The sequence below is a fragment of the Triticum aestivum genome, chromosome 2A (genome assembly GCF_018294505.1).
Source record: "Triticum aestivum cultivar Chinese Spring chromosome 2A, IWGSC CS RefSeq v2.1, whole genome shotgun sequence".
In the NCBI taxonomy this organism is placed as follows: domain Eukaryota; kingdom Viridiplantae; phylum Streptophyta; class Magnoliopsida; order Poales; family Poaceae; genus Triticum; species Triticum aestivum.
The window spans coordinates 398,214,325-398,224,205 of NC_057797.1; the positions used below are offsets into that span (position 1 = coordinate 398,214,325).

The 9,881-nt window shown below is 42.1% G+C and overlaps 1 non-coding gene across 1 annotated transcript; it reads right to left on the reverse strand.

Moving 5' to 3' along the window:
- Nucleotides 1-219: 219 nt before the first annotated feature.
- TRNAK-UUU (transfer RNA lysine (anticodon UUU)) lies at nucleotides 220-291 on the reverse strand. Its single transcript has one exon. It is a non-coding gene; the product is annotated as a tRNA-Lys (tRNA).
- Between the last annotated feature and the right edge of the window lie 9,590 nt (nucleotides 292-9,881).

Sequence of the window (9,881 nt, forward strand, 5' to 3'; positions counted from 1 at the left end):
TGATTAGGATAGCGGACATAAAGCTATTGAACTTAGGTATGCTCTTTCCTTTTGTCGAAGTGGAATCGTAGAACAGAATGTGATACGATGAGATAGAATGCAATAGAAATGGAAACAAGGATAGCAAACGGGTTACCTACTCCTAAGGGTCAAAGCAAGCCCTTTAATTCAATTCTTTATTCTTACATTAAAATTCTTACATTAAAGAATGAATAAAATCTCCCCAAGTAGGATTCGAACCTACGACCAGTCAGTTAAAAGCCGACCGCTCTACCACTGAGCTACTGAGGAACAAGGGGGGATTCGACCTCCTAGAGTTCAACTCCCGCTCTCAACCCATGAACAATATGACTCCGAAGCTTCTTTCGTAACTCCCATAATTTCTTCGTAGTGGCTCCGTTCCATGCCTCATTTCATAGGGAAGCCCAAAATGGCTCTATTTCATTCTATTTCACTTCCTAGCACTTCCTATCATTTAATATCCATCCCTTTGGTCTTATTGACATAAGAGATGTCATTTATAGTCTATCTCTTTCTATATATGGAAAGTCAAGAAATTCTCATCGAAACATCGAGAAATTGTGCATATAGAAAACTCTAAAGAAAGAAAAAAGGAGGCCCATGCCATGATTTTCAAATATTTTCTATTTAGTAGTCTAAGTTTCTCGATGAGGATAATTAATTCGATCGTTATGGTCGGACTCTATTATGGATTTCTGACTACATTCTCCATAGGTCCCTCTTAGATCTTCTTTCTCCAATCTTGGATTAGGGAAGAAGGAGATATTCGCGACTACTGGCGATTTCATTATGGGGCAGCTCATGATCTTCATATCGATCTATTATCCACCTCTGTATCTATTATTTCTTAGCTAAACAGGTGGAAGATCTATCCAATTTGGTTATATTATATCATGGACTCGAAAAACGGATCTAAATTTGACTGAAATGCACGATCTTCACATGTATCACTTTTCACGATACCTAAAAGGTGGAATAGCGATTTTCGAACCATTTCCTATAAGAGAATGGTTTCCATTACTTTGAGAAATGGATTCTTATATCAAACTATAGCTATTGCATTAAATAAGAAAATAAACTAATAGAAGTCGAAGACGCGGAATGATAGTGAATAGAGAGAAAGATTCTTCTGATTTTCTTGTTTCTATCTACTAGATGCCGTAGAGAATTGAGAATTTTCATGTCTTTCAATTCTCGTACTTGTAATTGGAAAGTTATGGAAGGAGACCCATCATTTTGCAATGAAAACAACATATAAAACTCTAGACAATTTCGAAATCAGGCCAAGCGCCTTAATACATATGCAAAAAAATTCATTATTGGCCCACCATTGATTAGAAGATTTAGCTTGTATGAACGCTATTGGTTTGATACGAATAATGACAATCGTTTCAGTATGTTAAGGATACAGATGTATCCACAATTCATTTAGAGTTACTTAATAGTCTATTTCTTATACCATATCTCTATCCCGTGAAATTCTCGAGCCAAAAGATGGATGCATATGCTGTGTTTCATTTTGCTAAATGATATCAATTAAATGGTGTATCAATTCCATAAATTGCATATAGCAATAAATAAATCAGCAAAATTCTTTCTAATATTTTAGATAGAATAAATGTTTCTTCTATCTAAAATATTAGAAATAATGTACCCTTCTATCCAAATCCAATTTGCATCGATAAAATAAATCCAAATTCCAGTAGTAGATGAATAATTGCAAATTTGTGTGTGTACGAGATTAGAATAACTTCAAAATAACTGACATAATTTTGTATTTTTCCTGATCAGAAAAATACATGAAAAAGAAAGGAGGTAGAATTTTTTTGGATTTATGGTTAAAGAAGAAAAAGAAGAAAACAGGGGTTCTGTTGAATTTCAAGTATTCAGTATTCAGTTTCACCAATAAGATACGAAGACTTGCTTCACATTTGGAATTACAAAAAAAAGATTTTTCATCGGAAAGAGGTCTACGGAGACTTTTGGGAAAACGTCGACGTTTGCTGGCTTATTTGGCAAAGAAAAATAGAGTACATTATAATAAATTAATCGGTCAATTGAATATTCGGGAGCAGTAATTTAATCGTTCAAATTTTTTTCTTGTTTTATTATTTTTGTAGTAGTCTTAGATTTTTCATTTTGCTGAGCCTCACTTTGAGGAATTCATGGAATAATCCATTTTCATGGAATAATGAATTAAGGAAGAAAGCATACGAGTCTACCGCTTACAAGAAAAGATCTCATGATAGTCAATATGGGCCCTCAACACCCATCAATGCATGGTGTTCTTTGACTGATCGTTACTCTCGATGGTGAGGATGTTATTGATTGTGAACCCATATTAGGCTATTTACACAGAGGAATGAAAAAAATCACAGAAAACCGAACTATTATACAATACTTACCTTATGTAACAAGGTGGGATTATTTATCTACTATGTTTACAGAAGCAATAACAGTAAATGCACCAGAATTCTTGGAGAATATTAAAATACCACAAAGAGCCAGCTATATTAGGGTAATTATGTTAGAATTAAGCCGGATAGCTTCTCACTTGCTATGGCTTGGACCTTTTATGGCGGATCTTGGCGCACAGACTCCTTTTTTCTATATTTTTAGAGAGATAGAATGGTGCATAATTACTTTCACATCGAAGGAGTAGCCGCCGATCTACCTTATGGATGGATCGATAAATGTTTAGATTTCTGTGATTATTTTTTACGCGGAGTTGTTGAATATCAACAACTTATTACACAGAATCCAATTTTTTAGAGCGAGTTGAAGGAGTAGGTTTTATTAGCGGAGAAGAAGCAGTAAATTGGGGCTTATCGGGACCGATGTTACGAGCTTCTGGAATACAATGGGATCTTCGTAAAGTAGATCCTTATGAGTCTTACAACCAATTTGATTGGAAAGTCCAGTGGCAAAAAGAAGGGGATTCGTTAGCTCGCTATTTAGTACGAATTAGTGAAATGAGGGAATCCATCAAAATAATTCAACAAGCTGTAGAAAAAAATTCCTGGAGGACCTTATGAGAATTTAGAAGTCTGACGCTTTAAGAAAGAAAATAATTCTGAACGGAATGATTTTGAGTATAAATTTATTGGTAAAAAACCTGTGCGGTGGTCCTTGCCTTCGGGTGGGCCCTCGGTCGCCACGACGGTGGCCTTCATCTTCGCCCAGTGCATCTTGACACGGGCAAAGGCCATCCGTGCACCCTCTATGCACGCCGAGCACTTTGCAGCTTCAACTCGGGGCAGTGCGTCGGCGAGTCGCATCACCGGGCCGAAGTAGCTACTAGGAATGGGTTCAGTTGGACAAAGCCGGACTATGACGTCTTTCATGGCCAAGCCGGACATCCTATGCAGCTCCGCCCATTGCATCATCTAGTTGTTCAATAGCGCTGGACGCTCCGGCGCCAAGAACTGTGACCAGAAGAGCTTCTCCATTGTGTTCCCCTCCTGGGCCCGGAAGAACTGTGCAGCATCGGCATCACTCTTCGGGAGATCCGTAAAGGCATCTGGAGAACTCCACAGTCGAATGAGTAAGGGATATCTTTGACTACCAAATATACTCTGCAAAAGAAAGGGCTTACTAGCCGCTATCTGTTCGGCCTGCCGGATCTCCTCCCAAGCCGCTCGGGACTCAGTCCGCACCTCCTTGGCCTCTTGGAGGGACTTGGCGATATCGACCGCTTGGGCCGCACTCTTCTCCTCCAAGGCCTCGCACTTGCCAATGGCATCCTTCAGCTCTTGCTCCACCTCGACCACCCTCTCCTCATGCTGGCGGCGGGCGACCTGTTCGGTTTTTAAATCTGCAGCCGCTTTGTCAGCGGCCGCTTGGCTCGCCTTAGCCCGCTCCTTGGCTTGGGCAAGGGCGCTCTTAAGGGTCTCAACCTCGGCTACGCTACCTGCAATCATATCCATGGCAGAGTATGAGCTTAATTCTGAATGTATATATCACTTCAGACATATAAGAGCTCTTTTAAACATACCTTGTGCCTCATCGAACCGCTTGTTAATGCAGACGGTCTCCTCATCAGCCAGCGTCAGCTTTCGATTGAGTTTGGAAACTTCAGCTGCCTGGGCGGTTGCCACCAACAGGGAAGCCTGTTATAAAATAGAAAAGTCTGTCACCTCTTCCCAATATTACGTGATCCTCTGTTCGGCTTTTTTCAAAGACGAACACAGTCTGAGGGCTACTATCTATATACATGCAGACTTCCTTCATATGAAAAGCATCTAAGAGTATTACGTGGCATACCTCGAAGCCTGTTAGCAGGCTGGTGAAGGCTTCGTTCAGCCCGCTCTTGGCGGACTGAACCTTCTCAACCACCACACCCATTAGGGTGCAGTGCTCCTCCACGATGGAAGCACGTTGTAGTGCCTCCACCAGAGCATTTGGCGCCTCCAGATTAGTGGAGGTCACCGCCGGAGTTGACACCCCCTCCTTCAAAGGGGGTGGCTCGCTCGATTCCGGAGCCATATGTGTCTCTGAAATAGTGTTCGACTGGGGGCCGGACTGGTCAAGGCCCCCGCCGTCGGTCTCCATGGGGGTTGCACCCCCCATGTTCTCGGCAGCCGAGGCCTCACCCTCAGGCGTCGTATTTGCAGCCTCCCTCACCTCTCCATGACCCGGAGAGGCCCTTCGGGACAACACCTCGGTATCATCCGCGGCAGCGGGCGGGGAGGCTCGCGGAGGTGTCTCGCTCTCTGCCATCTCGGGTGGCAGAGAACTCCCCTCAAATAATGAAGGGTTGGGGTGTTTGCGAGCAGGGCTGAAATACACACAACATAACATGTTATATTAAAAGCATGGAGGACCGAATACTTGTAATGAAACCTTTGGTACTTACAATTCGGCCAGGGGCTTTGCCCTGGGCGCCTCTTGGGGATGTGTTCGACATCTGAATCCGAACCATCCGAGAGGGTTATCTTCCCCCTCTTGGACACCCCTTTTCTTGTTCCTCCCCTTAAGGGGAGAATCACTTTTCTCCTCCTCCTCTTCGTCTTCATCTCCCTCGTGGTAGAAGGGACTTCGGTCTCTCTGGACACCGCGTCCGAAGTACCCTTATGGCGGGGCCGCCCTTGGCCTCCTTGCCCTTCTTCTCCGGTGCCTGATAAGGCACCGGGACCAGCATCTTCATGAGCTGGGGAGTGGCCGGATCTTCAGGCAGCGGATCCGGGCACTTGATCCACTCCGCTTTCGCTATCCAGCCCTGAGCAAGGGACGGAAAAGTCATTATGACCAATAACTTATGGACTGAAGGTATGCTTGGGAATAATACATGTACCGGACTAACCGGGTTCTTGCTGTGAAATCTGGGTTCCTTCACTAAGGCAATTGCTCCAGTATTGTCACAAAATATTTTCATTAGACCCGATGCACTAGGTATTACACCTAGATCGGATATGAACTCCACCATCCAGACTCCTTCATTTGCTACTTCCGAAGCAGCTATGTACTCCGCTTCACATGTAGATCCCGCCACGACGCTTTGCTTGGAACTACACCTACTGACAGCTCCACCATTCAATATAAATACGTATCCGGTTTGTGACTTAGAGTCATCCGGATCAGTGTCAAAGCTAGCATCGACTTAACCATTTACGACGAGCTCTTTGTCACCTCCATAAACGAGAAACATATCCTTAGTCCTTTTAGGGTGCTTCAGGATGTTCTTGCCCGCTGTCCAATGATCAACTCCTGGATTACTTTGGTACTTCCCTATGAAACTTATAGCAAGGCACACATCAGGTCTGGTACACAACATTGCATACATGATAGAACCTATGGCCGAGGCATAGGGAATGACTTTCATTTTCTCTCTATCTTCTGAAGTGGTCGGGCATTGAGTCTATCTCAACTTCACACCTTGTAACACAGGCAAGAACCCTTTCTTTGGCTGATCCATTTTGAACTTCTTTAAAACTTTATCAGGGTATGTGTTTTGTGAAAGTCCAATTAAGAGTCTTGATCTATCTCTATAGATCTTGATGCCCAATATATAAGCAGCTTCACCGAGGTCTTTAATTGAAAAATTCTTATTCAAGTATCCCTTTATGCTATCCAGAAATTCTATATCATTTCCAATCAACAATATGTCATCCACGTATAATATTAGAAATGTTACAGGGCTCCCACTCACTTTCTTGTAAATACAGGCTTCTCCGAATGTCTGTATAAAACCGTATGCTTTGATCACACTATCAAAGCATATATTCCAACTCCGCGATGCTTGCACCAGTCCATCAATAGATCGCTGGAGCTTGCACACTTTGTTAGCACCTTTAGGATCGACAAAACCTTCTGGTTGCATCATATACAACTCTTCTTTAAGAAATCCATTAAGGAAAGCAGTATTGACGTCCATTTGCCAAATTTCATAATCATAAAATGCGGCAATTGCTAACACGATTCAGACAGACTTAAGCTTCGCTACGGGTGAGAATCTCATCGTAGTCAACTCCTTGAACTTGTCGAAAACCTTTCGCAACAAGTCGAGCTTTGTAGACAGTAACATTACCATCAGCATCAGTCTTCTTCTTGAAGATCCATTTATTCTCTATGGCTTTCCGATCATCGGGCAAGTCAACCAAAGTCCATACTTTGTTCTCATACATGGATCCCATCTCAGATTTCATGGCCTCAAGCCATTTCGCGGAATCTGGGCTCATCATCGCTTCCTCATGGTTCATAGGTTCGTCATGGTCTAGTAACATGACTTTGATAACCCACAAGTATAGGGGATCACAACAGTTTTTGAGGATAGAGTATTCAATCCAAATTTATTGATTCGACACAAGGGGAGCCAAAGAATATTCTCAAGTATTAGCAGCCGAGTTGTCAATTCAACCACACCTGGAAACTTAGTATCTGCAGCAAAGTGTTTAGTAGCAAAGTAATATGATAGTAGTGGTAACGGTAGCAAAAGGTAACGATAGCAAAAGTAATATTTTTGGTATTTTGTAGTGATGATAACAATAGCAACGGAAAAGTAAATAAGCAAAGAACAATATATGGAAAGCTCGTAAGCAATGGATCGGTGATAGAGAATTATGCCGGATGCGGTTCATCATGTAACAGTCATAACCTAGGGTGACACGGAACTAGCTCCAATTCATCAATGTAATGTAGGCACGTATTCTGAATATAGTCATACGTGCTTATGGAAAAGAACTTGCATGATATCTTTTGTTCTACCCTCCCGTGGCAGTGGGGTCCTAGTGGAAACTAAGGGATATTAAGGCCTCCTTTTAATTGAGTACCGGACCAAAGCATTAACACATAGTGAATACATGAACTCCTCAAACTACGGTCATCACCGGGAGTGGTCCCGATTATTGTAACTTCGGGGTTGCCGGATCATAACACATAGTAGGTGACTATAGACTTGCAAGATAGGATCAAGAACTCACATACATTCATGACAACATAATATGTTCAGATCTGAAATCATGGCACTCGGGCCTTACTGACAAGCATTAAGCATAGCAAAGTCATAGCAACATCATCTCAGAACATAGTGGATACTTGGGATCAAACCCTAACAAAACTAACTCGATTACATGATAAATCTCATCCAGCCCATCACCGTCCAGCAAGCCTATGATGGAATTACTCACGCACGGCGGTGATCATCATGAAATTGGTGATGGAGGATGGTTGATGATGACGATGGCGACGGATTCCCCTCTACGGAGCCCCGAACGGACTCCAGATCAGCCCTCCCGAGAGAGTTTAGGGCTTGGCGGCGGCTCCATATCGTAAAATATGATGAATCCTTCTCTCTTATTTTTCTCTCCCCGAACACGAATATATGGAGTTGGAGTTGAGGTCGGTGGAGCTCCAGGGGGCCCACGAGGCAGGGGGCGCTCCCAGGGGCAGGCACGCCCCCCGCCCTCGTGGCTAGGGTGTGGGCCCCTGGCCTTGATTCTTTGCCAGTATTTTTTATTATTCCAAAAATAATGTCCGTGGAGTTTCAGGTCATTCCGAGAACTTTTGTTTCTGCACATAAATAACACCATGACAATTCTGCTGAAAACAGTGTCAGTCCGGGTTAGTTCCATTCAAATCATGCAAGTTAGAGTCCAAAACAAGGGCAAAACTGTTTGGAAAAGTAGATACGACGGAGACGTATCAACTCCCCTAAGCTTAAACCTTTGCTTGTCCTCAAGCAATTCAGTTGACAAACTGAAAGTGATAAAGAAAAACTTTTACAAACTCTGTTTGCTCTTGTTGTTGTAAATATGTAAAGCCAGCATTCAAGTTTTCAGCAAAGATTATGAACTAACCATATTCACAATAACTCTTAGGTCTCAGGTTTACTCATATCAATAGCATAATCAACGAGCGAGCAATAATAATAAATCTCAGATGACAACACTTTCTCAAAACAATCATAATATGATATAACAAGATGGTATCTCGCTAGCCCTTTCTGAGACCGCAAAACATAAATGCAGAGCACCTTTAAAGATCAAGGACTGACTAGACATTGTAATTCATGGTAAAAGAGATCCAGTCAAGTCATACTCAATGTAAACTAACAGTAATGAATGCAAATGACAGCGGTGCTCTCCAACTGGTGCTTTTTAATAAGAGGATGATGACTCAACATAAAAGTAAATAGATAGGCCCTTCGCAGAGGGAAGCAGGGATTTGTAGAGGTGCCAGAGCTCGATTTTGAAATAGAGGTGAATAATATTTTGAGCGGTATACTTTCATTGTCAACATAACAACCAAGAGATGGCGATATCTTCCATGCTACACACATTATAGGCGGTTCCCAAACAGAATGGTAAAGTTTATACTCCCCCTCCACCAACAAGCATCAATCCATGGCTTGCTCGAAACAACGAGTGCCTCCAACTAACAATAGTCTCGGGGGAGTTTTGTTTGCAATTATTTTGATTTGAGTTGCATAAAGCATGGGACTGGGCATCCCGGTGACTAGCCATTAGCGGAGTCCACTCCTCTTGAGAATAACCCGCCTAACATGGAAGATACAGACAGCCCTAGTTGATACATGAGCTATTCGAGCATACAAAACAGAATGTATATTTGAAGGTTTAGAGTTTGGCACATACAAATTTACTTGGAACGGCGGGTAGATACCGTATATAGGTAGGTATGGTGGGCTCATATGGAACAACTTTGGGGTTTATGGGATTGGATGCACAAACAGTATTCTCGCTTAGTACATGTGAAGGATAGAAAAAGACTGGTAAGCGACCAGCTAGAGAGCGACAACAGTCATGAAAATGCATTAAAATTAATCAACATCGAATGCAAGCATGAGTAGGATATAATGCACCATGAACATAAATATCGTAGAGGCTATGTTGATTTTGTTTCAACTACATGCGTGAACATGTGCCAAGTCAAGCCACTCGAATCGTTCAAAAGAGGACACCACCCTATCATACCACATCACAACCATTTTAATAGCATGTTGGCACGCAAGGTAAACCATTATAAGCTCCTAGCTAATTAAGCATGGCATAAGCAACTATAATATCTAATTGTCATTGTAAACACATTTATTCATAATAGGCTGAATCAGGAACGATGAACTAATCATATTTACAAAAACAAGAGAGGTCGAGTTCATACCAGCTTGTCCCATCTCAATTAGTCCATCATATATCGTCATAATTGCCTTTCACTTGCATGGCCAAATGATGTGAATAATAATAACAGTGCACGTGCATTGGACTAAGCTGGAATCTGCAAGCATTCAATAAACAGGAGAAGACAAGGCAATATGGACTCTTGGTTAAATCAACAATAATGCATATAGGAGTCACTTCAACAATTTAATTATGGTCTTCTCCTATCAACCTCCAAAGAAAAGAAAA